Source organism: Hemiscyllium ocellatum, chromosome 46 (assembly GCF_020745735.1).
Source record: "Hemiscyllium ocellatum isolate sHemOce1 chromosome 46, sHemOce1.pat.X.cur, whole genome shotgun sequence".
Taxonomy (NCBI): Eukaryota; Metazoa; Chordata; class Chondrichthyes; order Orectolobiformes; family Hemiscylliidae; genus Hemiscyllium; species Hemiscyllium ocellatum.
The window spans coordinates 6,011,960-6,039,222 of NC_083446.1; the positions used below are offsets into that span (position 1 = coordinate 6,011,960).

Below are 27,263 nucleotides of genomic sequence, written 5' to 3' on the forward strand. Positions count from 1 at the left end.
CTAAGTGTGACTAGTTTAGTTTGGAAACATGGACTAGTTGGACCAAAGGGTCTGTTTCTGTGCTGCATGATTGTATGACTCTGAACAAATAAACAAAGAGGAAGGGACACAGTTGGAGATAGGAACAGTGAGAGAGGCAGGATAAGAGAGGGGGATGGGGGACAGATGAGAATGACATATAGTTGGAGACAAAGCTAGATAGGGGACGATAGAAAGAGAGAGGGGAAGAGCCAAAGCCAGACAGTTGGAGAAAGAAACAATGAGACGGACAAGTGAGACACAGCGACTGAGAGAGAAAGACAGATGGTGGGAAGAAACAGATGGAAGAGAAAGACAGAGTAAAAGAGAAATTGAGAAGCAGGGAGGGAGACAGTCAGTAGGAGGGAGAGGGAGTGACAGAGGGTCAGATAGGAAACGAGGTGCATTCAAATAAAGAGTTAACGCTGGAAATTCTCAGCAGGTGCAGCAGCATCTGTGGAAGGAGTTTCAAGTCGGTGACCTCTCCTCGGTTAAGAGAGAGTGTGTGTATCTGAGAGGAAAGTCAAACCCCAGATCACAATGTTGGGAGCGTGGACGCAGTAGCTTTAATTGAGGCGAAGTGTCACATGGCCTGTGTATGGGCCCTGGAGCAGAAGCAGGCAGTGTGTATGAGAGAGAGAGAGAGAACATACACACAGACAGAACAGCATCTGGTAACATCTGAAACCGGGCTGCATGAAACAGTAGGTAAGGAAGAGGACTAACATGTCCCTCTGAGGAGAGGGAGAGGAGGAGGAAGACGAGACGGCGGGGAATGAAATGTAACCATGTGTTGGAAATGTATCGCTTTTAATCTGGGTCATTTTGTTTCTGGCTATGTTGTGTTGTCTGTGCGCGTTCAATGTGTCACTGCCTGACTTATCAGGACCCTCCACCCCCCCAGAATATAGCTCCTCTGTCTTCGGCAACCACCAAATATTTGCTTTTGAGACAAAGTTATTTTGGGGTTGGGATTTTCCTTGGGTGGATCGCAGGTTTTTAAATGGGGGACCGTGCAGAGGGATTTAATTCTTTTGTCACCTGGGAATTTGAGTGTGTGTGTGTGGATTTTAATCAATAATTGTGTAACGCGATCTGCCTTTTTATATATATTTTGTGAAGGGTTTCACAATATGAAACTGACATGACATCTGGGGGATGTCAGTTTCTGGGGTTTTACTGCGAGATTTCCGCTCGCTTCATGAAACAGAATTTGCCTTCGAAACCCAGAGGGTAAAATCCAGTCCAACCATCTTCTGTTGGTGCCTTGTCCCTCTCGCTCCAATCTCTCTGTCCACCCTTGTCTAATTACCGCGGAATCGGTGGCGATTTGATGGTGTTTGTTTTCCTCCACTTCCACACCCCCCCACCCCCCACAACCTCCTCACTCGCCCCGAAGCTAAAACGATACTGCAGCTCTTAAAGGCGCCGACTGCAGCCAAAGTGTAGCTGGGATTAATATTTCTTTGCCGACGAAAAATTGCAAAGTTTACAGCTGTCCTGATCTCTCAAAGTGCCAACCAGAAGCAGTCAGTCCGACTTTTTAATAACAAATGTTATAAGGATGATTTGAATCTGTTTAGAAAAGGATGTTTAAGATCCCCTGTTTGTGAGTCTCACAGGGGTTATGTCTATAAGCTGTGCAGAGTTATTACTGTGCAGAAGGGGGCTGTTTGGCATCCTGTGGGCTATTCTCTATGTATTGTCACATAGCTTGTGTTTGTGATTGGATAAGGTGCGCTCTCTCCCTCTCTCTCATTCTCTGTGATGCCGACAATGTTGTATGTTCAAGTGCTGCTCCCACTGTGGTCATGTTCCAAGCTGACCATCCCAGCTGGTACTACTGAGGGACCACTGCACTGTGAGGGAGCACCGCACTGTCGGAAGCTCAGTGCTGAGGGAGCGTCACACTATTGGAGGGTGAGTGCCGCACCGTTGGAGGGTGAACACTCAGGGAGCACCGCATTGTTGGAGAGTCAGCGCTGAGGGAGTGCCACACTGTCGGAGGTTCACTGTGCAGTGTCGGAGGGTCAGTGCTGAGGGAGCACCGCATTGTCAGAGGGCGAGTATCACACTGTCAGAGGGTGAGTGTTGAGGGAGGGCACACCATCACAGAATCAGCGCTGAGGGAGTGCCGCACCATCGAAGAGTCAGTGCTGAGGCGAGCCACACAGCCGGAGAGTCAAAGCTGAGGGAGTGTCACACTGTCGGAGGGTCACTGTGCACTGTCGGAGGGTCAGCTCTGAGGGAGCACCACACTGTTGGAGGGTCAGTGCTAAGGGAGTGCCACACCGTCAGATGGTCAGTGCTGAGGGCATGCCAAGGCAGCGCGACATTGTCGGAAGATCAATGCTGAGGAAGCGCAACACTACTGGAGGGTCAGTACTGGGGGAGTGCCACATTGTTGGAGGGTCACTGTGCACTATTGGAGGGTCAGTACTGAGGGAATGCTGCATTGTTGGAGGGTCACTGTGCACTATTGGAGGGTCAGTACTGAGGGAACGTCGTATTGTCGGAGGGTCACTGTGCACTGTTGGAGGGTCAGCGCTGAGGGACCACCGTGGGAGCGCCGCACTGTTGGAGGGTCACTGTGCACTGTCAGCAGATCAATGCTGAGTGATCGCTGTGGGAGTGCCACACTATCGGAGGGTCAGCGCTGAGGGAACATCACACTGTCGGAGGGTAACTATGCACTGTCGGAGGGTCAACGCTGAGGGAGCGTCACACTGTCAGAGGGTCACTATGCACTGTCGGAGGGTCAACGCTGAGGGAGTGTCTCACTGTCAGAGGGTCACTATGCACTGTTGAAGGGTCAGCGCTGAGGGAGCGTCACACTGTCGGAGGGTCACTATGCACTGTTGAAGGGTCAGCGCTGAGGGAGCGTCACACTGTCAGAGGGTCACTATGCACTGTTGAAGGGTCAGCGCTGAGGGAGCGTCACACTGTCAGAGGGTCACTATGCACTGTTGAAGGGTCAGCGCTGAGGGAGCGTCACACTGTCGGAGGGTCACTATGCACTGTCGGATGATCAGCGCTGAGGGAGTGCCACACTGTTGGAGGGTCAGCGCTGAGGGAGCACCGCACTGTTGGAAGGTCAGCGCTGAGAGACTGATGGATAGTCAAAGTGTCAGTGCTGGGAGAATGCAGCACTGTTGGATGGTCAGCGCTGAGAGAGTGCCACTCTGTCGGAGGGTCAGCGCTGATGGAGTGCTGCACTGTGGGAGGGTCAGCGCTGAGGGAGTGCCGCACTGTGGGAGGGTCAGCGCCGAGGGAGTGCCGCACTATCAAAGATGCGCTATTTGGGATGAGATATTAAACTGAGATCCCTATCTGTCCTCCCATGTCAAAGAAGCCAGTATTTTGAGGTAAGTTGAAGGGGCTAGAGTGGTTGTTCATGCCAGAGTCCTTGGTCTGATATTTATGCTTCAGCCAGCATCACTGGAAGATCTGTGTCATTATCACTTTGCTGTTTGTGGGAGCTTGCTATGTACAAAATGACTGCTGAGTTTCCAACATGAGGATAGGAGCAACATTTCAATAAGTGGTTCTTGGCAGCAAAGTGCTCTGGGATGTTATGAAGCTGCTTTACACAATAATGTTGAGATAAGGCATTTCACAGGGGGGCAGCTCAGAAATTTTAGTTAAGTGGGGCTTCAAGAGGACCTGGTTTTTCCCTACAAGCACTCCACGTCAGGAAAAGAAACAAATTAAAACAGTGAGTACACTGTTAAGTACATTGAAAATGAAAGATTTTTTTTCTATTTGTTCTCCCCTTACAATGGCCTGACCTTGTACAGCAAAAGACATTGCAAAATGTAGGGAGTTGGCTCTTAAAATCACAATCATCTTTTTCTATTTACATACCAGGCTGTCTTTAGACAAATGCAGGACAATCTGAAATGTCAGTATAGTCAGATAAGTTGTCCACGCTTTTGTGAGATTTTGGAACCTCTCCATGGCTTCAGCTGGGGATGCAGGCGGGTGAGCAGGGATGCATTTGTAGGATGCTCCTCAGCCTTATTTGCAGGTCCTCCAAGACTGATCATGAAGCCCAATGATGGGCTGCCCGGTCACTGGTACAATACTCTTGATGAATTCTTCTCCCATCAGTTGGCATGGTGATACAACAAGCTGATGTGGCTCTGGCCTATCCATAGTTACCAAATTGCAGATATCACAGGGATCCTTCTGTGGCATTTCGTATTCTGCCGCCAGGAATGGCCCTCAACTTCAATACCATCGGAGTTTGGGGTTTTCCAATTCTTGACATGTCACCATCTTTGTTCTCCACAACAAGGCTATCAGAACCAGACATGAACTCACCAGGTTTGACTCTTCGGCCCCTGTCATGGTCCATCAAAGCCCTTTATGGTTACTGCTTATCTCATCCGAAGTTTGGCCTTGTGACCAATCTGTGCTGGATGAGAGTCAGCCTGAAGTTTGGGCAGTTTGTTGCTGCTCCTAATGTGATACACTTCACTCAGCTCATTCCACCTTGTTTCCTAGTTCCCAGCCTGCAGCATGTCTTGCTCAGCCTCTTCCATTTGTGCCTCCTGATCTACCTTAGTTCTCATTCCAGAAACATCTTCATTGTTCCTACCTCCAGTATCAAGTACTTTGGCCCTCACCTTCTACCTACCTCCATAACCTCCTCTGATCCCTACATCCCTCCCTATCTTTGTAACCTCCTCCAGCCCCTACACCCCCTCCCAATCTCTGTCACTTCCTCCAGCCCCAAGACCTGTCCAGCCCCTACACCCCTTCAGCCTCCACAACTCACCCTACTCTGTAATGTCATCTGGCCTCTGCATTTTCTGAGATCTGTGTGCTCCTTAGCTTCCAAACTTTTGCTCATTTCTGATTCCCATCGCTCTCCCATCTGCCTCCATCCAAGCAAACCACTCTGTGTCTGTCAAACCCTGCTGCATAGAGCCTTGGGGGCAGTTTACTGAGGTGGAGATGCATGATCAGAATGCATGTTGTTGTGGTATTTGCCAATTTCCTCAAATCTGTGTCCTCTGCCTTAGTCAGCATTTATTTATTTCCTTTTATCATTTCCTCCTTATTAATTTTGGACACTTTCTTCTGGTGGATGTGTTTGTCACTGGTTGGGCCAGCAATTATTACCCATCCCTCATTGCCCTTGGGAAGGTGAGCCGCCCCCTTGAACTGCTGCAGTCCATTTGGTGTCGGTAATCCATGCTGTTAAGGAGGGAATTCCTGGATTTTGACCCAGCGGCACTGAAGCAACAGCAATATATTTCCACGTCAGGATGGTGTGGCAAGGAACTCTGCAGGGGGTGGTGTTCCCATGTATCTGTTGCCTTTGTTCTTCTAGATGGAAGTGCTTTTGGGTTTGGAAGGTGCTGTCTGAGTAGCCTTGACAAGTTGCTGGAGTGCATTTGTAGATGGCACCCACTGCTGCTGGTGGAGAGGGAAGACTTTTGTGCATGTGGTGCCAATTAAGCGGTCAGCATTAGTCTGGATGGTGTTGAGCTTCCCAAGCATTGGTGGGGCTGCACGATTTCAGGCAAGTTAGGAGTATTCCATGACACACCTGACTTGTGCCCAACTTCACCTGACGAAGGGGCTGTGCTCCAAAAGCTTGTGATTTCAAATGATCGTTTAGGACGATAGCCTGGTGTCGTGTGACTTCTGACCTTTGTAGGTGGTGGGATAGACTCTGGGGAGTAGGGAGGTGAGTTATTCACTGTAGGATTCTTAGCTTCTGGCTTTTTTTTTGTGTAGCCACAGCATCTATATGGCTAGGAGAAAATGAGGACTGCAGATGCTGGAGATCAGAGCTGAAAATGTGTTGCTGGAAAAGCGCAGCAGGTCAGGCAGCACCCAAGGAGCAGCAGAGTCGACGTTTCGGGCATTTATATGGCTAGTCTGGTTGTACTAAATCTGCTCTGAAATAAGAACAATTCTGGATTCGCTCATCTCTCTATGTAATTGTTTATAGGTTGATGTCTGAGCAGATTAATAATTTATTATCCAGCTGAATGATTGAGCAGTTTAATTTGGAAAAGAACACACACAGAAATAAAAATGAATGCTTCCGATTAACTCCTCAAGCATATAATTCCAAAAAGCACTCCGTCTCCTTCCCCCTCCTTTATTATGATTATAATTCGCGGAGGGACTTGACCATCCCATAATCCTCTGCACAATGTGGTCCCCAGGCTAATCTATGAGAACACAGCCAGTGAAATGACTTTGTCACTAGGAGGAGGGAGGGAGGGGGCAGAGGACAAGCATCTGTCCTTGAGATCTCTCAGCACTGTTTCCTGTCTGACGTAGTGTGTGAATTGGACAAATGGACAGGTTGACATAGAGAGGGAGGGATAGAGAGGGGGGTAGGGAGAGAGAAATGGGAGAGGAGCAGTCAGGAAACAAGACTGCAATCTTCTTTCATCCTCTGGTTGGCTGGACACTGAACATCTTGTACAATAGGAAAGATAAACAGACTAGGGAGCAATTTCTATGGCTCTTCTTAACTCCCATCAGTTTGCCCCTTGCTCACTCCCCTGTCAGATAGTTCTTTCACTCAATTGTGCAGTCAGTCTCTCCCTCTCTTTGTGCCTCTCACTCTTGCCCTGTCTGCCTTCCATTCTCGCTCTAACTGCTCTACTGTCTCCGTCTCCCTCATTGTTTCTCAAACCCCCTCATGCTCTGTTCCCCTCTTTCTCTGTCTCCCCATTTTCTCGCTCTCCCTTTATCTCTCTCTTTCTCCATGTGCTCCCACCTTCCCCCTTTGTGATCCCCCCATCTCTCTGTCTACCTCTCTATACTTCTCTTTTTCTCTGCATCTCTCTCTCTCTGCCCTGTCTGTCTCACATTATTTCCTGCTCTTTATATCCCTCACTCTCTCTCTTACTGCATCTCGCACTCTGTCTGTTTCATGCTTTCCATATCTCTTTTTCCTCATATGTCTTTCCATGCTTTTCCCTTTGTTTTTCTCTCTTTCTCATCTCTCTTTCTCATTTTCATCCGTCTCTCTCTGTCTCCCCCCCTTTCTCCCAACTCTCCCTCTCTCTCACCAGTGTCTCTATCTCTCTCTCTCTCCCCATCTCTCTCTCTCCCCATCTCTCTCTCTCTCTCTCTCCCTATCTCTCTCTCCCTCCCTCTTCTCACACTCTATTTCTCCCATCTCACTTTCTATCTCCCCCGTCTCACTCTCTCTCTCTCTCTCCCCCCCCGTCTCACTCTCTCTCTCCCCCGTCTCTCTCTCTCTCCCCCCGCCTCACTCTCTCTCTCTCTCCCCCCGCCTCACTCTCTCTCTCTCGCCCCCCGTCTCACTCTTTCTCTCTCGCCCCCCGTCTCACTCTCTCTCTCTCTCTCTCTCGCCCCATCTCACACTCTCACTCTCTCGCCCCGTCTCACACTCTCACTCTCTCTCTCTCGCCCCCGTCTCACACTCTCTCTCTCTCTCGCCCCGTCTCACTCTCTCTCTCTCTCTCGCCCCGTCTCACTCTTTCTCTCTCTCTCTCGCCCCGTCTCACTCTCTCTCTCTCTCTCTAGCCCCGTCTTTTACTCTCTCTCTCTAGCCCCGTCTCTTACTCTCTCTCTCTCGCCCCGTCTCTCTCTCTCTTGCCCCGTCTCTCTCTCGCCCCGTCTCTCGCCCTGTCTCTCTCTCTCTCACCCCATCTCTTACACACTCTCTCTCTCTCTCTCCCTGTCTCTTACACTCTCTCTCTCTCTCTCTCGCCCTGTCTCTCTCTCTCGCCCCGTCCCTTACTCTCTCTTACTCTCTCTCTTTCTCCCTTTCTCTCCCCGTCTCTCTCTCTTCCCTCCCTCTCTTCCTCCGTTTCTCTCTCTCTAACCCCCCCGTCTCTCTCTCTCTTCCCGTTTCTTTCTCTCTCTCTCTCTCACACCCCCGACTCTCTCTCTCTCTCTTTCTCTACCCTGTCTCTCTCTCTCTCTCTCTCTCTCGTCTCTTTCTCTCTCGTCGCCCCCCCCCCGTGTCTCTCTCTCACTCTCACACACACCCACTCTCCCCATCATGTCTCTATCTATCCCTCTCACCCCTGTCTTTCTCCCTCCCCATTTCTCTCTCTCATATCCTCATTTTTTTCTCTCTCTCCCTCTCTCCCCAGTCTCTCTCTCTCTCTCTCCCCAGTCTCTCTCTCTCTCCCCAGTCTCTCTCTCTCTCCCCAGTCTCTCTCTCTCTCCCCAGTCTCTCTCTCTCTCCCCAGTCTCTCTCTCTCTCTCTCCCCAGTCTCTCTCTCTCTCCCCAGTCTCTCTCTCTCTCCCCAGTCTCTCTCTCTCCCTAGTCTCTCTCTCTCTCCCCAGTCTCTCTCTCTCTCTCTCCCCAGTCTCTCTCTCTCTTCCCATCTCTCTCTCTCTCTTCCCCTCTCTCCCCGTCTCCCTCTCTCTCTTTCTCTTCCCCTCTCCCCATCTCTCTCTCTGTCTTGCTGTCTATCCATCTCTCTCTCGCTTTCTCCTGTCTCTCTTCCAATTTATTACACCCCCTCTCTCTCTCCCCACCACCCCTTCTTTCCCCACTGTATCTCTCTCTCTCCTCCTCCTGCCATCCCATCTCTGTCTGTTTGTCTCTCTCCTTCCCCATCTCTCCCCTCCCCTTCTCTCCCCCTCCCCACCACTCCCTCTCTCCCCCTCCCCACCACTCCCTCTTTCCCCCTCCCCGCCTCTCCCTCTTCCCTCTTCCCCCTCCCCGCGTCTCCCCCTCCCCATCTCTCCCACTCCTCCTCCCCCCCCATCCCTCATTTCCCTGTCTACCTCTTTCTTCCCCAGCTCTCTCTCTCATTGAGTTATCTCTCCTTCCTGTCTCTCTTTCTCTCTCCACCCCAACTATCTCTCTCGCTCTCTCTCCTGTCTGCCTTGATCTCGTCCCTGTCTGTATATGTCTCTCCATCTGTCTCTCTCTTATCTATCGCCAACCCAAAACTATGCCTCTGTCTGTCTGTTTCTCATTTGCTATTGCTCCCTTCTCCTTGCCTTTCTGTAACTTCTCCTTCTCTCTCGTGCAGGCTGAAAGAGGTGGGTGAACGAGGAACCTGTTGTTACTCAGTACGATAATGATATTATTTGCCAAAATAGAGGCTGCCTTAACACGACTGACTTCGACAAATTCATTGAATTGATCATCTGAAAGTTTTGGACAGGAGATCACCACATGCACATTACCTAGCCTTCATTACACATGGTCAATACAAGTTCTAGTGGGGCAGATGGGACCCAGTGAATCAAGAATGTTATTAATGCCGACTTTCATAGTCTGGTGAATAGAGATTTGTTTGGTGCAGATAGTTATTGAGCGCAATGGGCTTGGGGATTAATTGAGATGGGTGGTCACAAGGCTCGGTTTTTCATAGCTCAGTTCAACCTGGCTGTCACTGGGCGTGGTTATTCAGGGCTTGATTGAGGCAGGCTGTCGCCGGGCGGTGTGAATCAAGGCTCGATTGAGGCTGGCTGTCGCCGGGCGGTGTGAATCGAGGCTCGATTGAGGCAGGGCTGTCGCTGGGCAGTATGAATCGAGGCTCGATTGAGGCAGGCTGTCGCTGGGCGTTATGAATCGGGGCTCGATTGAGGCAGACTGTCACTGGGCGGTGTGAATCAAGGCTCGATTGAGGCTGGTTGTCGCCGGGCGGTGTGAATCGAGGCTCGATTGAGGCTGGCTGTCGCTGGGGGGGTGTGAATCGAGGTTTGATTGAGGTTGGCTGTTGCCATGCTGTGTGAATCATGGCTCGATTGAGGCAGGCTGTCACTGGGCGGTGTGAATCGAGGCTCGATTGAGGCAGGCTGTCGCTGGGCGGTGTGAATCGAGGCTCGATTGAGGCAGGCTGTCACTGGGCGGTGTGAATCGAGGCTCGATTGAGGCAGGCTGTTGCCATGCGTTGCTAATCGAGGCTGGATTGAGGCATCCTATCGCCAGGCGGTGTGAATCGAGGCTCGATTGAGGCTGGCTGTTGCCATGTGTTGCTAATCGAGGCTGGATTGAGGCAACTTGTCGCTGGGCGGTGTGAATCGAGGCTCGATTGAGGCTGGCTGTTGCCATGCGTCGCTAATCAAGGCTCGATTGAGGCAGGCTGTCGCCAGGCGGTGTGAATCGAGGCTCGATTGAGGCAGGCTGTCGCCGGGCGGTGTGAATCGAGGCTCGATTGAGGCAGGCTGTCGCTGGGGGGGTGTGAATCGAGGTTTGATTGAGGCAGGCTGTCGCTGGGCGGTGTGAATCGAGGCTCGATTGAGGCAGGCTGTCACTGGGCGGTGTGAATCGAGGCTCGATTGAGGCAGGCTGTTGCCATGCGTTGCTAATCGAGGCTGGATTGAGGCATCCTATCGCCAGGCGGTGTGAATCGAGGCTCGATTGAGGCTGGCTGTTGCCATGTGTTGCTAATCGAGGCTGGATTGAGGCATCTTGTCGCTGGGCGGTGTGAATCGAGGCTCGATTGAGGCTGGCTGTTGCCATGCGTCGCTAATCAAGGCTCGATTGAGGCAGGCTGTCACTGGGCGGTGTGAATCGAGGCTCGATTGAGGCATCTTGTCACCGGGCGGTGTGAATCGAGGCTCGATTGAGGCAGGCTGTTGCCGGGCGGTGCGAATCGAGGTTTGATTGAGGCTGGCTGTCGCCATTTGGTGCAAATCGAGGTTTGATTGAGGCAGGCTGTCGCCGGGCGGTGCGAATCGAGGCTCGATTTGAGGCAGGCTGTTGCCATGTGTTGCTAATCGAGGCTGGATTGAGGCATCTTGTCACCGGGCGGTGTGAATCGAGGCTCGATTGAGGCAGGCTGTTGCCGGGCGGTGCGAATCGAGGTTTGATTGAGGCTGGCTGTCGCCATTTGGTGCAAATCGAGGTTTGATTGAGGCAGGCTGTTGCCGGGCGGTGCGAATCGAGGTTTGATTGAGGCTGGATGTCGCCATTTGGTGTGAATCATTGTTCGATTGAGGCAGGCTGTTGCCGGGCGGTGCGAATCGAGGTTTGATTGAGGCTGGATGTCGCCATTTGGTGTGAATCATTGTTCGATTGAGGCAGGCTGTCTCTGGCTGTGCTCGATTGAGGCAGGCTGTTGCCGGGTGGTGTGAATCGAGGCTCGATTTGAGGCAGGCTGTTGCCATGTGTTGCTAATCGAGGCTCGATTGAGGCATCTTGTCACCGGGCGGTGCGAATCGAGGTTTGATTGAGGCTGGCTGTCGCCATTTGGTGCAAATCGAGGTTTGATTGAGGCAGGCTGTTGCCGGGCGGTGCGAATCGAGGTTTGATTGAGGCTGGATGTCGCCATTTGGTGTGAATCATTGTTCGATTGAGGCAGGCTGTTGCCGGGCGGTGCGAATCGAGGTTTGATTGAGGCTGGATGTCGCCATTTGGTGTGAATCATTGTTCGATTGAGGCAGGCTGTCTCTGGCTGTGCTCGATTGAGGCAGGCTGTTGCCGGGTGGTGTGAATCGAGGCTCGATTGAGGCTGGCTGTCGCCATTTGGTGCAAATCGAGGTTTGATTGAGGCAGGCTGTCGCCGGGCGGTGCGAATCGAGGCTCGATTTGAGGCAGGCTGTCGCCGGGCGGTGTGAATCGAAGCTCAATTGAGGCCGGCTATTGCTGGCTGGGCTCAATCGAGACTCGATTGAGGCAAACTGTCGATATGTGATGCAAATCAAGGCTCGATTGAGGCAGGCTGTCGCCGGGCAGTGCGAATCGAGGCCCGATTGAGGCAGGCTGTCGCCATTTGGTGTGAATTGAGGTTTGATTGAGGCAGGCTGTCGCTGGGCGGTGTGAATCGAGGCTCGATTGAGGCAGGCTGTTGCCATGCGGTGCTAATCCAGGCTGGATTGAGGCTGACTGTTGCCGGGCGGTGTGAATCGAGGCTCGATTGAGGCAGGCTGTCGCTGGGCGATGCGAATCGAGGCTCGATTGAGGCAGGCTGTTGCCGGGCGGTGTGAATCGAGGCTCGATTGAGGCAGGCTGTCGCTGGGCGGTGCGAATCGAGGCTCGATTGAGGCAGGCTGTTGCCGGGCGGTGCAAATCGAGGCTCGATTTAGGCTGACTGTTGCCGGGCGGTGCGAATCGAGGCTGGATTTAGGCTGACTGTTGCCGGGCGGTGCGAATCGAGGCTCGATTTAGGCTGACTGTTGCCGGGCGGTGCGAATCGAGGCTCGATTTAGGCTGACTGTTGCCGGGCGGTGTGATTTGAAGAAAGGCTGCCGGCAAATGCCAGGGAACTACAGACTGGTCTGCCTAACATCAGTGCTGAGTAAGGTGTGAGAGGTAATTCTGAGAGACAGGATCTACAGGCATTTGGAGAAGCAAGGACTCGTTTAGGATAGTCAGCATGGCTTTGTGAGTGGGAGATCGTGCCTCACAAATATGATTGAATGTTTTGAAGTGATGACCAAGAAGGTAGATGAAAGCAATGCGTTCGATGTTGTCTACATGGATTTTGACGAGGTACTGCATGGTGGGTTGGGGAGTCAGGTTAAATTTCACAGGATCCAGGGAGAGGCAGCTAATTGGATACAAAATTGGTTTATAGAGTCATAGAGGTACAATACAGAGGATGGTGGTGTAGGGTTGTTTTTCAAACTGGAGGTCTGTGACCAGTGATGTGTCACAGAGATCAGTGCCGGGTCCACTGTTATTCATGATTTATACAAATGATTTGGTTGAGAACTTAGGAAGTACGGTTAGTAAGTTTGCAGCTGGCATCAAGACTGGTGTGTAGTGAAGGAGATTATCTCGGAATGCAGCAAGATCTTAATCAATGAGGCCAGTGGGCTGAGGAATGCCAGCCAAATGGAGCTTGATTCAGATAAATGTGAGGTGTTCCATTTTGGTAAGGCAAATCAGGGCTATGCTTAATGGTAAGGCCCTAGACAGTGTTACAGAGCAAAGCGATCTAGTGGTACAGGTTCATTGCTCCTTGGAAGTGGAGTCACAGGTAGACAGGGCAGGGAAGAAGGCTAGGTTTCATCAGTCAGAGCATCGAGTACAGTCGGTTCTGCTATAACGCGGTAGTTTTGTTCTTGTGCGACCCTGTGTTATAAGAAAGTTGTGTAATAGAAGCACTGTTTAAACTAATGGGGCTGGAATTGTTATAACACATACACGGCTTAAAAATTTGCTTTAGAAACAGTATCCCCAATTCATCAATCACGTTACAGCAAATTCACATTATAGCAGAACGACCTGGATGGGATTTGAAATGTTTTGTTGCAGCTGTACAAGATGTTGGTGAGGTTACATTTGGAGTACTGTGAGCGGTTCTGGTCGCCCGACTATAGAAAGAATATTATTAAACTAGAAAGAGTGCAGAAAAGGTTTACGAGGAAGCTACCTGAACTGGAAGGTTGAGTTATAAGGAAAGATTGGATAGACCAGGATTTCTTTCCCTGGAGCGTAGGAGACGAGGGGTGACCTTACAGAAAAAATCAGGAAAGGCATAGATAAAGTAGATTGCCAACGGCTGTTCCCCATGGTAGGGGTGTCCTGAACCAGAGCGCATAGGTGTAAGGTGAGAGGGGAGAGATACGAAAAGGTCCAGAGATAGGGGTGGGAGTGAGTACAATTTAGCATGGCCAGCCTAACCTGCACATCTTGGATTGTGGGAGGAAATCGGAGCATCCAGAGGAAATCCACACAGACATGGGGAGAACGTGTAGAATCCACACAATATTCACCCGAGGGTGGAATTGAACCCAGATCCCTGGCGCTGTGAGGCAGTAGTGCTAACGATTGAGTTACCATGCCATCCAACTCCCATCTGCTGGGTAGAGATCTTCTACACGGGTCTTGTTAAGCCATGGTTAGTGATAGTGGTTGAGTATGGCGGCCAGGTTAGGGACTTGGTGAAGGAAAATGAGCTTTAAGCGTGATGGCTTAGGGGGCCATGTTGCTGATGGAAACTGACGATCATGAACTGAAACAATCTGCTATTCAATTGCAATGGGATTTGCAGCCAGCTTTGCCGATGTCCCTGTCAATGCCTGGCCATCTAGTAGCACCTGCCAAAGGCAACTAGAGCAACCTCTCGCTCCTCCAAATCTCTCAGCAAAGCTTTCAAGAATGACATGTTTACATTTCAAAACTGAAACTGACAGATTTATGTTGGGCAAAGACTTCAGAAGCGAGGTGGTTAGGGTAATATCTGGATCAGCCAAGATCTAATAGGAACATGCTGGAGAGCCTTCTTACATTCCTCCGTTAACAACAGTTAGCATTTATAAAGGGGTAAACCAAAGCATAAGTGAAAGAAAGGGCAAGGTTGAAGTGTATAATCCCCAGAAATTTGGAAAGGGTTTGGGGAGCCTTCAGAAAAAGTACACGAAGAAGAAAGGAAATGACAAGGATATAGGGAAAGAGTGAAACTAAATGGATTGTGCTTCGAAAGAATTGACACTGATTTGATGGGCTGAATGGCCACCTCCTGTGCTGTAGTGTCCTGTGATTGTCTGAACATTTTGCAACCATGCAGTGACAACTCACAGGTAGACCATATCTTTCCATATAAGCTTCTGGTCTGAAAGTGCAGTTATTTTTCAGGGCTCAGCACTCTAATATTGATGCTGCCTCTTGTGCTACAGCGGACAGCAGGTGTGCAGCCAATGTGAGGGCTTTCACAGTTGAATAGATATATGCATTCATCATTGTTGCTGTCTTCCAATCCCCCATCCTAACAATCTCTCTTAACCTTTCGCAATCTGCATTGCGCTTTGAATGTACTGTCTCTGCTTCAAGTAACTAATGTTGACATCAGACCTGACAGAGTGAGAGGAGTTCAGGTGGGAGGAGATTTCTGTGGTCTATAAATCCAAACGTTCACTGGTTAGGTCACACAGTCTGTTCTTTGGTTGTAAGTTCAATGTGCAAATTTAGTGTAATTTGTGGGGAAGGTACAGCATGGAATTGGGTACAGAGCAAAGCTTTCTACACTAACCCCATCAAACATACTCAGGTCAGGTACAGAATGTGGTTAGAAACAGAATAAAACTTTCTTTACTCTTTTAAACTGCAATGAAAGCTTCCTCAACACTGACCCCACCAAACACTGCCAGGACAGGTGCAGCATGGTATTGAGTAAAGCTCTCTCTACTCTTCTAAAGTGAATGTAAAGCTAGATTTCCACTATCCCCTCAAACACACTCCAGGACAGGCACAGCAGAGGGGTAGACACAGAATAAAGCTCTCTCTACTCTTTTTTTTTAAATAAACTAAAATTTGAGCTTCATTCACCCTTTGAAATGTAAAGTAAATCTTCCCTATTTTTGTCCCCATCAAACATTCCCATGACATGTACAACATGTGATTAGATACAGAGTAGAATTCTCTCTACTCATTCACTGTTATTTTAAACTAAAAATTAAGCTACCTCCACATTGCCCCATCAAATACTCTCAGGACAGGTGCAGCACAGTGTTACATACAGAGAAAAGCTCTCTCTACACTGTCTCCATTACACACTCTTGGGACAGGGACAACAACACAGAGTTATACAGTAAATCTCTCTCCACTGTATTAAACTGAACGCAAAGCTCTCTTGACACTATCCTCATTGAATGCTCCCAGGGTAGGTACAACATAGTATTAATACAGAATGAAGCTCTCTCTACATCATCCGGAACAAATGCTCCAAGGACAGGTAGAGAATGGGGTTAGATACACAGTAAAGATCCATCTTCACTGTCTCCATCAAACACTCCCAGGACAGGTAGAGCATGGGGCTACAGACTAAAACACCTCTGCCTATGTTCTAATCTGAAAGTAAACTGTAAGTGAAGCTCTCTTTACACTGTCCCATCAAATACTCCCAGGACAGGGACTGCACGGGTTAGATACAGAGTAAAGATCCTTCTCTTTTAAACTGAAAGGAAATAGCTCTTCATTTTTTAAACTGAAAGTAAAGCTCTCCCTACACTGTCTCTATCACACACTCAGGACAAGCACAGCACAGTTAGATACAAAGTAAAGATCCCTCTACACTGTTCCTATCAAACACTCTCTGGATAAAGTTAAAAATCACACAACGCCAGGTTATAGTCCAACAGGTTTAATTGGAAGCACACTAGCTTTCGGAGCGTTGCTCCTTCATCAGTTGGTAGAAGGAGCGATGCTTCGAAAGCTAGTGTGCTTCCAATTAAACCTGTTGGACTATAACCTGGCGTTGTGTGATTTTTAACTTTATCCACCTCAGTCCAATACCGGCATCTCCAAATCACTCTCTGGATAGACATAGGACAGGGTTAGATACAGTTAAATTGTACCAAGTTAAGCAGGAACCTGCCAGGAGGGAGGAAGGAGATCTGGTGGCCTGTTGACGTGGAAAGGAAGTGGTTAATGAGGAAACTCTTCTGCAACAACACAGGAGCTAAGAAAGAGGAAGCTTCTCTTCCCCTACTCACTCCCCAACCTGTTTAGAGCTCTCCAATAGTTAGTCTCATCACATAGCTTGTGGCCACATCCCTCCCTCTCCCATATTGTTATTCTAGCACAACAGACCTCTGAAATCTCTGCCTTCCTCCACATCTGGCCTCTTTTATTTCTACGGTTTTAATTACTTCACTATTGGTGGCCATGCCTCTAGCTGCCTGGAGCCTTGTGCTCTGGAGCTCCCTTCCTTAACCTCTCAACTTCTGTCTCTCCTGAGTTAAAAAATGAGGTTTTGGTCAAGCTTTTTGGATACCTAACCTACAAGCTCCTCATGATCATACACATAACAAACAAATTAGGAGCAGGAGTAGGCTATTCATCCCCTCGAACCTGCTCCTCATTTCAATAAGATCTGATCTGATTACTTCACATTCCTGCCTACCCTGATAACCTTCAACTTTTACATACCAAATATCTACCTCTGGCTTAGAAATACCCAATATTCTCTTTCCAATACTTTGACAATGAGAATTCCAAAGAGTACAACCCTCAGAGGAAGAAAAGGTTCTCCTTAACTCTGTCTCAAATGGAAAATCCTTATTTGTGAAAATGGACACTTAGTTCTAGGTTTTCCACAAGAGATAACATCCTCTCCATATACTTTAAACCTTAAGTATTTTTTTTTAGAATCTCTACAGTGTGGAAACAGGCCCTTCAGCCCGACAAGTCCACACCGACCCTCTGAAGAGATTCCCACCCAAACCCATGCCCCATTATTCTACTTTTACCCCTAACCTACACATCCCTGAACACTGGGCAATTTAGCATGGCCAATTCACCTATCCTGCACACCTTTGGATTGTGGGAGGAAACCCACGCAGACACAGGGAGAATGTGCAAACTCCACACAGACAGTTGCCCGAGGCTGGAATTGAACCTGAATCCCTGGTGCTGTGAGGCAGCAGTGCTAACCACTGAGTCACTATGCCGCCCCCTTTCAATTAATTTGCCTGTTGCTCTTCTACAAGCCGAGCCTGTTTAATTTTTCCACATAAGGCAACCTACCTTTTAGTGCTGTCATGCTTCTCTGAATTGTTTCTAACACTGTTATATCCTGCATTAAATGAGAATACCAGTACAGTACACGGTAATCTAGATGGGGGTGTCACCAACACCATGTACAACTGAAGCATGATGTGGGGATCCTGGTGTTGGACTGGGGTGGGCAAGTCACATGACACCAGGTTATAGTCCAACAGGTTTATTTAAAATCACAACGCTCCTCCTTCATCAGGTGAAGTGAAGCCTGAGCTCCTTATATTGATACTCACTTCCCATTGCAATAATTTCTCTAATTACTTGCTGTATCTGCAAACTAACCAAGGTTCCTCTGCATCTCAGCTTTATAGTTTCTCAATATTTAGATAATGTGCCTCATTTTCATTCTGTCAGTCAAAATGAAACATTTCACACTTTCCCACCTTATACCTCAATTTGCCAAGATCTTTTCCCACTCATTTAACCGATTCGAATTCCTTGGTGGCCTCCTTCCATCTTCTTCACAACTTACTTTCCTATATCTTTGTGTCATTAGCAAATTTAGCAATCACGTATTCACCTTATTCATTTGTATAAATTATGAACAGGGTTGATGTCCCAATATAGTGGGCGGCACGGTGGCACAGTGGTTAGCACTGCTGCCTCACAGCGCCTGAGACCCGGGTTCAATTCCCGACTCAGGCGACTGACTGTGTGGAGTTTGCACGTTCTCCCCGTGTCTGCGTGGGTTTCCTCCGGGTGCTCCGGTTTCCTCCCACAGTCCAAAGATGTACGGGTCAGGTGAATTGGCCGTGCTAAATTGCCCTAGTGTTAGGTAAGGGGTAAATGTAGGGGTACGGGTGGGTTGCGCTTCGGCGGGTCGGTGTGGACTTGTTGGGCCGAAGGGCCTGTTTCCACACTGTAAGTAATCTAATCTAATCTAAAAAAATAGACTGTTATGGTACAGCACTCATTTGTCAACTTGAAAACAAGCATTTTATGCCTATTTTCTGTTTTTAATTATCCACACAATCTTCCATTCATGCCAAGATTACCCTTATACCATAGGCTTTTTTTTCTCTTTGATGTGGCTTTCTGGAAATCTGCATATATGTCCACCATAGGTTCTCATTTATGTTGTTCTCTCAACAAACTCCCAATAAATGAATTAAACATGAATTCCCTTTCGAAGGGGAGGTGATGGCCTGGTGGTATTATCGCTAGACTCTTAATGTAGAAATGTAACTAATGGAGACCCAGGGAGAATTTGAATTCACTTTTTAAAAACAAACTCTGGAATTATGAATCTACTGATGACCATGAAAACGCTGTCGACAGTCGATTGTCGGACAAATCCATCTGGCTCACTAATATCCTTTCGGGAAGGAAATCTGCCATCCTCACCTGGTCTGTCCTGCATGTGACTCCAGAGCCACAGCAATGTGGGTGATTCTCAACTGCCCTCTGAAATGGCCTAGCAAGCCACACAGTTGTATCGATCATATGATTTCTCAGCAATGAAATAAAATGGGACAGACCACCTGGCGTCAACCTAGGCAACAGAAAAGACAGCGGCTGAAACAGCCCAATCAAAAGTCTTCTTTACTAACATCTGGGACGAATGCAAAAATTAGCACTCCAGACAATTTCCCAGTCACCACCATAACTATCCCTGGATATGTCCTGTCCCAAAAGTGGGAGAAACCCAGCAGAGGTGGCAACACTGTGGTATATAATCCAGAGACAGAGAATTCCCCAGGAGTCCTCAACATTGACATCAGACCTGGTGAAGTCTTTTGGCTTAAGGTCAAACACTGGCAGGGAAACCTCCTGCTGATTAGTATGTACATCCTCCCTTGGCTCATAGAATCAATACCATAATAAACAACAATTGGAGAAAGCACTGAGGGTGGTAAGGGCACAAAATATGCTCTAGGTGGGGATTTCAATGTCCACCACCAACAGCAGCTTGACAGCAGCACTACTGATCGAGCTGCTAGAATGGGTCTGTGTCACTTGGTGACGGAACCAACAAGAGATAAAAAAAACATACTTGACCTTATCTTTATCAATCTACTGACTGCAGATACATCTGCCAATGATGGTATCAGACAGAGTGACTACTACTGTCCTGTTGGAGACATTGATAATACCCGCCATTGTGTTGTGGCACTATCATGTGCTAAATGGGGCATACTTCAAACAAGTCTAGCAACCCAAGACTGGGGGCGGGGGGGGAGGGAAGTGGTGAGAAGCTATGGGCCATCAACATCAGCAGAATTGTACTCCACTACAATCTGCAACCTCATGGCTTGACATAACCCTCACTTAAACATTACCATCAAGCTAGGAGATTGACTCTAGTTTAATGGAGTGTGCAGGAGGGCATGGAAGGAGCAGCATCAGACATACCTAAAAATGAGGTGCCAACCTGACGAATCTACTAAACAGGACTACTTGCATGCCAAACAGCATTGACAAGTGATAGATGGAGCTAAGCTATTTCACAACCAACGGATCAGATCTAAACTCTCCAATTCTGCCACATTTAGTCATGAATGTGGTGGACAATTAAACAACTCACTGGAGGAGAAGGCTCCACAAATATCCTCATCTTCAATGATGGAAAAGCCCAATACATCATTAAAGATAAAGCTGAAGAATTCGCAGCAATATTCAGCCTAGGCACCAAGTGGATGATCCATCTCAGACCCTCCAGTGGCACCCAGTATCATAGATACCAGTCTTCAGCCAATTTCATTCACTCCATGGGATATCATGAAAGGTTGGAGACATTAGATACTGCAAAAGCTTTGTGTCCTCTCAACATTCCAGCAATAGTACTGAAGACTTGTGCTCCAGAACTTGCTGCTCCCCTAGTCAAGCTCTTCCAATACAGTTACAACACTGACATTTGGAAACAATATGGAAAATTGTCAGGTATGCCCTGTACACAAAAGAAAAAGATCAGGACAAATAAAAACTGGCTAATTACACCCCCATATACCTATTCCCGATCATAAATAAGGTGACGGAAGCTTGATAGTAAGGCTATCAAGCTGTGCCTGCTCAGTGACACCCAGTCCAGTTTCCCCCAGGGGCAGTCAGCTCTTGACCTTAGTATAGCCTTGGTTTAAACCTGGAAAAACAAACTGAATTCCAGAGGAGAGGTGAGAGTGACAGCCCTTAAAATCAAGATCTCACAAACAGCGCTGTAGTACTGACAAGACAAGTTGTTTGTGGTGATGATCGTTGAGGGATAAATGTTGGCCCCAAGAAACCTGGGAGAACATTCTTACCATTCATCCAATAGTGACACTGGGCCTTTTCCATGTCTACTTTAGAGGACCATAGTTTAACATCCAGTCCCAAACATGGCACCCCTACAGGGCAGTGCTCCCTCAGCATCGAAACTGTGAGGAGTATCAGCTAAGATTGTAAGGTCAAGTCTGTAAAGTGGGAACTGAAATCTGTAACCTTTCGGCGTATACGTAATCCATACCTCTGGCATGTTGTGACCATCTTTCTTTGGAGAATTGATTCTGCTTATGCTTCCCTGGGTCAGGGGGAGGGGAGAATCAGCCAGAACTCCTTGAGTTCCTAGTTTTGCAATATTTGTCTGCAAATGTGAGAGGAAGTGAGGGAGAGAGAGAAAGAACATTGTTGAGAGCAAGATCAAGCTATGTGTGATGCTCCCAGCAGTAGAATATTTACACAGGGTGACTGGATATGAAGCCTGTTGGACAGGTTGACACCACAGACTTGGCTCTTTGCTGTTTGGGTGGAAAATGGAACCTATCTTCCTGAACGGATTCTTAGAATTATAAAGAACTTAGAGTAGAAATAGAATTGTGGCGGTTTTGCTCCGTACAAGCCTCCTCCATCCCTAAAAGCATACTATTTCTTCCTTTTGTGTTCAATTGGCTTCCTCTTTAGCTTCCCTGTGCTATTAACCTCAGTCATGCCTTGTGGGGAGTGAGTTCTACACTTTTGTCATCCTTTTGTGTGAAAGAGATTTCTCCTAAATTTCCTAATTGAATTTATGGATGACTAATAACAAGTTTGATAGAATTGTTTGAAAATGTGATCAAGCGTGTAGATGAGGGAAGTTCAGCTGATGTAGTAAATATGGACTTTAGCAAAGCTCTTGACAAGGTCCCATGTGGGAGACTGAGAAGGTTAAGGCACGTGGAATTGAGGGAAACTTGGTGAGATGTATCAGAAACTGGCTTAGTAATAGGACACAAAAGGTAGCGGTAGAAGGTCATTTGTGTGACTGGAGGCTGGTGTCCAGCGGTGAACGACATGGATCAGTACTGGGACCCTGTGGGAATAGGTGAAGCAAATTTGCAGACTACACCAAGATTGATTAGATTAGATTACTTACAGTGTAAGAAACAGGCCATTCGGCCCAACAAGTCCACACCGACCCGCCAAAGCGAAACCCACCCATACCCCTACATTTGCCCCTTACCTAGCACTACGGGCAATTTAGCATGGCCAATTAACCTGACCTGCACATCTTTCGACTGGGGGAGGAAACCGGAGCACCCGGAGGAAACCCACGCAGACACGGGGAGAACATGCAAACTCCACACAGTCAGTCGCCTGAGGCAGGAGTTGAACCCGGGTCTCTGGCGCTGTGAGGCAGCAGTGCTAGCCACTGTGCCACTGTGTCACTCCCCACAAGGCATGACTGAGGTTAATAGCACAGGGAAGCTAAAGAGGAAGCCAATTGAACACAAAAGGGAGAAATAGTATGCTTTTAGGGATGGAGGAGGCTTGTACGGAGCTATTGGTATAGTGGTTAATAGCAAAGAGGATGGTTGTAGGTTACAGGAAGATATAAATGGGTTGGTCAGATCAGTGGCAGATGATATTTAACCCTGATAAGGGCAAGGTGATGCACTTTGGAAGAACAACAAGATGGGGGAGTACTTAATGAATGGCAGGATATTGGGTAGCTTAGAAGAACAGAAGGATCTTGGGATAATTATTCACAGATACCTGAAGTCAGCAGAACACGTGAATAGGAATAGTTAAGGAGGTATGTGCTTTCACCAGTTGTGGCACAGAGGAGGGACTAAATAGGCTTGGATTGTTTTCTTTAGAGTAGAAACAACTGAGGGGAGGGACATGATAGAGGTGAATAAGGTTAAGAGAGGTATGGACAGGGTGTATAGAGAACTGCTGTTCCCCTTGGTTGATGGGTCAATCATGAGGAGGCATAGTTTTAGGGTGAGGTGCAGGCAATTCCGAGGGGATTTGGGGGAAAAACCTTTTTCACCCAGTGGGTGGTGGGAATCTGGAATGCCCTATCTGGGAACTTAGTGCAGGCTGAAAACCTTACAACCTTTAAAATAGTACTTCACATATTAGAACATTCAAGGATATGGGAGAAGTGCAGGAAATTGGGATTAGCATAGTTATGTCGGTGCAGAATCGATGGGCCAAAGGCCCTTTTCTGCGCTTTGTGAACCTATGAATCTATGCTAGTTCTAAACTCCCGTACACCTATCACCATCATTTCCTACATTATCAAACCCTTTCATCACTTTAAACACAGCTCTCACCACTTCTCCTTTCTAGAATCTGATTTGTCTTTCCTGATAAATTACAACTTCTGCCTTCTGGTATTACTCTGTCAAACCCATTTTATGTTTTGCACCCCCTCCAGTCACTTGGCAGCATTTTGTTTTGTAATAGGTGGGTCAGAATTATGTGTCCAATATTTTCCAAGTATGGTCTGGCTAGTTGGTGCGTATTTGACATAACATCTCCTGGCGTATGTGTCTAAACATCCTGACAAAGAGGACCAAACCAATTGTACTTGGGCACATTAACAATCTACTCCTACCTGAGATTCAAGAATCACTACGTTTGAGATTCAACAGCCTCATCCTGCACATATGGACTTGATCTCTCTCTGAATCTTGATCTCCATTTACACTCCCAAGATCGCATCCTTTCATCTGTTTTTCTTTTCCACCATACTCTCTTTTTGTGGTGGCTAACATGGCTCAACTTGAACAGCTTCCTATGTCCATAGGTTGGCTAAATAAGCTCAACTGCAGCAGACTTAACAATTACCCGATAGCCATTTACACAATTTGGAAACATGTCCAGATATACAGATCTGAGAGTGTTGAAGTGTGAGGTATCTCAGTGTGTTACTGTGAGTGGTGAGAGGTATTTCAGAATGTTACAGTAAAGGGTATGGGGTAAGATGAGAGAGTATAACAGAGAGGTGTTTGGGGTATATCAGAGAGTGTTACAGTGAGGAATGTGGGGTATATCAGAGAGTGTTACAGTGAGGGGTGTGGGGTATATCAGAGTGTTACAGTGAGGGGTGTGGGGTATATCGGAGAGTGTTACAGTGAGGTGTTTGGGGTATATCAGAGAGTGTTACAGTGAGGAATGTGGGGTATATCAGAGAGTGTTACAGTGAGGGGTGTGGGGTGTATCAGAGCGTGTTACAGTGAGGGGTGTGGGGTATACCAGAGAGTGTTACAGTGAGGAGTGTGGGGTGTATCAGAGTGTGTTAGTGTGGGGTGCATCAGGGAGTGTTACAGTGAGGGGTGTGGGGTGTATCAGAGAGTGTTACAGTGAGGGGTGTGGGGTATACCAGAAAGTGTTACAGTGAGGAATGTAGGGTATATCTGGGAGTGTTACAGTGAGGGGTGTGGGGTATACCGGAGAGTGTTACAGTGAGGGGTGTGGGGTGTATCAGAGAGTGTTACAGTGAGCGGTGTGGGGTATACCGGAGAGTGTTACAGTGAGGGGTGTGGGGTATATCAGAGAGTGTTACAGTGAGGAATGTGGAATGTATCGCAGAGTATATAGATAAGTTGCAAAGCTGGGCAGAAAGGTGGCAAATGGAATTCAATGTAGCTAAGTGTGAAGTCATTCACTTTGGTAGGAGTAACAAGAAGATGGATTACTGGGCTAATGGTAGGCTACTTGGTAGTGTGGATGAGCAGAGGGATCTTGGTGTCCATGTACACAGATCTCTGAAAGTTGCCACCCAGGTAAATAGTGCTGTGAGGAAGGCATATGGTGTACTGGGCTTTATTGGCAGAGGAATTGAGTTCCGGAGTCCTGAGGTCATGTTGCAGTTGTATAAGACTCTGGTGCGGCCTCATCTGGAGTATTGTGTGCAGTTTTGGTCGCCATACTATAGGAAGGATGTGGAGGCATTGGAACGAGTGCAGAGGAGGTTTACCAGGATGTTGCCTGGTATGTTAGGAAAATCGTATGAGGAAAGACTGAGGCACTTGGGGCTGTTCTCATTGGAGAAAAGAAGGTTTAGGGGAGATTTGATAGAGGTGTACAAGATGATGAGGGGTTTAGATAGGGTAGACACTGAGAACCTTTTACCGCTAATGGAGTCAGCTGTCACAAGGGGACACAGCTTTAAATTAAGGGGTGGAAGGTATAGGACAGATGTTAGGGGTAGATTCTTTACACAGCGGGTTGTGAGTTCATGGAATGCCCTGCCAGTAGCAGTGGTGAACTCTCCCTCTTTATGGTCATTTAAGCGGGCATTGGATAGGCATTTGGAAGTTATTGGGCTAGTGTAGGTTAGGTAGGATTCGGTCGGCACAACATTGAGGGCCGAAGGGCCTGTACTGCGCTGTATTTTTCTATGTTCTATGTTCTATGTATATGAGTATCACTACTTTAAAACTAGTTTGAATCTGGTGTGAAATGAGAAGTGGTCAGACATAAGGTTTGGAGCTGCACTCAGTGAAGGAGAATGTGGATGGATGCCAAGATAACAGAGCGTTATGAATCCCACATTCCCTAATCCCCTGTGCCTGCTGTAAGGCATGCATGTGTGCACACATGGATATGTGTATGCTGTTCGAGGTAGCATGTACTTTTGGCGACCATTTTGTTTGAGTGCAGCATTTGTGACTTGCTGAGATTGCTGCATTATGTTGACTCCATTACCTTGGTATAGTGATCACACTCTGATAAAATACAACTGACTATAAGTCGCTGTGGGATTTCCTAAGGTCTGACGAAGCAGAAAAGCAAAGTCTGTGAGTTTGAATCCCACCAAGAACCAGTCGCAGCAATCAAAAACGTTTTTGCACAGTCTGCAGGAATCTCTCAGTCAGATATTAAAGGTCACATGAACAGCAAGACTCTGGTCTCCTCCCCAACTCACTGTGCCACAGCCCGGCAGTGATCAGTCACATCTCTATCTTTAGCGAGCTGGGAAATGTAGCCACCGGTTCCTGAGGATGTCTGACCACCACTGACCTCTGAAATGACTTGTAGGAGTTGGCAACACTTGACGGGAACAAATTCTCACTCATTCTTCCTGAAAGTCCCTGATGATTGGTCATTATGATGGTCTTTCAGAGCACAAAAACAATGTAATACAGAATATTTCTCAACAGTGCAGAAAATATCGCTTCGTATCATCTCCATGATGCACCTGTCCCGAGTCAGTTTAATGGGAGACAGGGCAGAAGGAGCTTTACTCTGTACCTAACCCCACGCTGTCCGTGTCCTGGGATTGTTGGATAGGGACAGTACAGAGGAAACTTTACTCTATATCGAACCCCAGACTGTCCCTGTCCCTGTCCCTCGGAGTGTTTGATGGGGGACAGTGTGGAGAGAGCTTTACTCTGTATCTAACCCTGTGCTGTCCCTGTCCTGGGAGTACTTGATGGGGGACCTTGTAGAGGGGGTTTCATTCTGCACCTAACCCTGTGCTGTACCTGTCCAGGTAGGGTTTGATACGGATGATGTAGAGAGAGCTTTATGCTGTATCTAACCCTGTGCTGTAGCTGTCCTGGGTGTTTTCCGTGGGGACAGAGGGAACCTTAGTTTCAGTTTAAAAGACTAGAAAGAGCTTTCCTCTGCATCTCATCCAGTCTGTACTTGTCCTGGGAGTATTTGATGTGGACAATGTAGAAGAAGCTTTATTCTGCTTTTAATCCTGTGCTAGCCTTGTCCTGACAGTGTTTGACGTGGACAATGTGGAAGGAGGTTTACTTTCAGTTTAAAAGAGTAGAGAGAGCTTTATTTTCAGCTTAAAAGAGCAATGGGAGCTTTATTGTGAATCTAACTCCATGTTGTCCCTGCTTTGAGAATGTTTGATTGAGGCAGCGTAGAGAGAGCTTTACCTTCAGTTTAAAAGAGCAGAGGAAACTTTACCTTCAGTTTAAGAAGCATTATTCTGTATATAACCCCAATGCTATACATGTCCTGTGAATGCTTGGTGGGGACACTGTAGAGATAGCTTTACTTTCAGTTTAAAATATTAGAGGGAGCTTTACTCTTAATCTAAATCGGAATTAAATCTAGCCTTTGTCCTTCCTGATTGCCATCCCTCTTCCCTTTAAACAATTCAGAGTGCTACATTCTCCCCACTCTCTTGATAAAGAAATTTCTCTTGAATTCTATTTCATTTATTATGATTGTGCATTAAATTGATTGACCCCCTAGTCTGATCTCCACAGGGTTCCCCACATGTGGCAACATCTTCTCTACCTCGAACCTATCGAGTGTCTTTGGAATGTTTAAAGTCCTCCTCCAGATCACCCCTCCACCTCAGAATTGCAGCCTGTTCAATGTCTTGATACACACATCCTCTCAGTTCTGGTATCCCGCTGGAAAATCCTTGTTTTAAATTTTACATATTGTCCAGTGCCTCTTGGAGGTTGGACCTTGCTCTGCGAGGTCCAGTCAAGTTTTGACCTAATCTCAAGAAGACTCAATGGGGCTCAGTCTGGGGCCTTGCCTAAAACTGTGGCTGTAGTACACGACAGGTGTCACATTCCCAATCTGGCTCCTGCTGAAGTTAAAGCAAGATACCCTTCCACCACAGAGTGTAAACTCTGCCTGGAAGTTCCTTTTAGACTGATGCTTCAGA

General features: G+C 47.7%; 1 protein-coding gene across 5 annotated transcripts in view; it reads left to right on the forward strand.

Annotated features, from left to right (window-relative positions):
- The first annotated feature begins 649 nt into the window (after positions 1-649).
- The window catches only part of zmp:0000001168 (signal-induced proliferation-associated 1-like protein 2), a 93,358-nt gene continuing 66,744 nt past the window's right edge, over positions 650-27,263 (forward strand). For all 5 annotated transcript variants that reach the window (XM_060855814.1, XM_060855820.1, XM_060855821.1 and 2 more), the window contains exon 1: positions 650-726. The gene's annotated coding sequence lies outside the window, so the exon portion shown is untranslated. The remainder of the gene's footprint in view (positions 727-27,263) is intronic.